At 41.3% G+C, this 1,601-nt stretch overlaps 1 protein-coding gene across 1 annotated transcript in view; it reads right to left on the reverse strand.

Moving 5' to 3' along the window:
* The window catches only part of LOC107039822 (transcription factor GATA-3), a 76,964-nt gene extending 76,447 nt beyond the window's left edge, over nt 1-517 (reverse strand). Inside the window, exon 1 of the mRNA XM_015259641.1 lies at nt 92-517. The gene's annotated coding sequence lies outside the window, so the exon portion shown is untranslated. The remainder of the gene's footprint in view (nt 1-91) is intronic.
* Nucleotides 518-1,601: the final 1,084 nt, after the last annotated feature.

Consider the following 1,601-nt stretch of genomic DNA (forward strand, 5'->3'; position numbering starts at 1 on the left):
CGCCACCCCCGCGATATGAAGACACGGAGATGGGGGTCTGTCGCGATAACAGCATCACCGATGAAATCACTTTTAAAAAAATATCTCTTACCTCAGTTAAAAGTCCCCCATCCAGCAATAAACCGAACAGTTTGAATCCTCTTATATTATTACTCTCGTTGATAAACACTATGTTATCACCAATACACTACACTGTACACACACACGACACATTGTGATGTTTATAAAAGACATCAATAACGCGATTAATCTCAATGAATGCAGCACAGTGAATATATCACGGCTGGTCCAATGGTCTGCCTGTCATTTCCAAAAGTCATCCGGTTCGCGTTATCACCCGTCAACATTCAACTTATCATAATCCACACACGATCAGTGATTCATAAACTCATGGTGTAAACAGCACAATTGATTAAATTGTTATTGTTTAACTGATTTTGATACGGGGAGTAGTTAATTTAAAAATGAGTGTTGTTTTAAAACGCACGCACGCGCGCACCACTCATCGATGCAACTATCGTGGCACCCGGCGCGGAACTAAAGCGCATGAAAACACGGGGTCCGCGAGGCCCCCACGTTCATCCACACTCGGGAGTAGTCGGTGACGATGCTCGTCTCAGCTCGGCTGGACTCGGGTCGCTGTAGCAACGCCTACGACCAGCTTCGACACCTGGGGCCCCACCCTCACGCGGGCGTTAACTTGACTTACTTACCCCTCTCTTCCCTCGCCATCCGCGACAACTTCCCCCCCCTCGGCCCGCCGAAATGCTCAACTTCTGTACAACCCTCGTATCCATAGCCTCTGACGGCGCTAGATTACTTTTTCCATCTTCGTTCGTCAAGATTCTTGGTGTCAACGAAATACCTGGGATAGTTGGGAGTATGAAGAATTTTTGGGGAGTGAATGGGGATGACGTGGGTGGAAAATTGATGCTCGTTTCATTCTAGGGGTTTTTAGAAAATGAGGAATTATTGAGAGGAATTTTATTTGAGTGCTATTCTTTGATATTATATTTTTAGGTAAAATAGAATTTTATGTTAAAATGGAGTCAGGAATTATCCATGACGTGAATAAAATAATCTCCAACGGATATTGTAATTGCATTTGTCAATGAAATACTATGAAATGCTAGATTAGTTTTTCCATCTTCCTTCATCAAGATTCTTCGTGTCAACGGAATACCTGGGATAGTTGGGAGTATGAAAATTTTTTGGGGAGTGAATGGAGATGACGTGGGTGGAAAATTGATGCTCGTTTCATTCTAGGGGTTTTTAGAAAATGAGGAATTATTGAGAGGAATCTTATTTGAGTGCTATTCTTAGATATTATATTTTTAGGTAAAATAGAATTTTATGTTAAAATGGAGTCAGGAATTATCCATGACGTGAATAAAATAATCTCCAACGGATATTGTAATTGCATTTGTCAATGAAATACTATGAAATGCTAGATTAGTTTTTCCATCTTCCTTCATCAAGATTCTTCGTGTCAACGGAATACCTGGGATAGTTGGGAGTATGAAGAATTTTTGGGGAGTGAATGGGGATGACGTGGGTGGAAAATTGATGCTCGTTTCATCATCGGGGTTTTTAGAAAATGA

The sequence above is a fragment of the Diachasma alloeum genome, unplaced genomic scaffold (genome assembly GCF_001412515.2).
Source record: "Diachasma alloeum isolate Michigan unplaced genomic scaffold, Dall2.0 Dall_scaffold_00308, whole genome shotgun sequence".
Lineage (NCBI taxonomy): Eukaryota > Metazoa > Arthropoda > Insecta > Hymenoptera > Braconidae > Diachasma > Diachasma alloeum.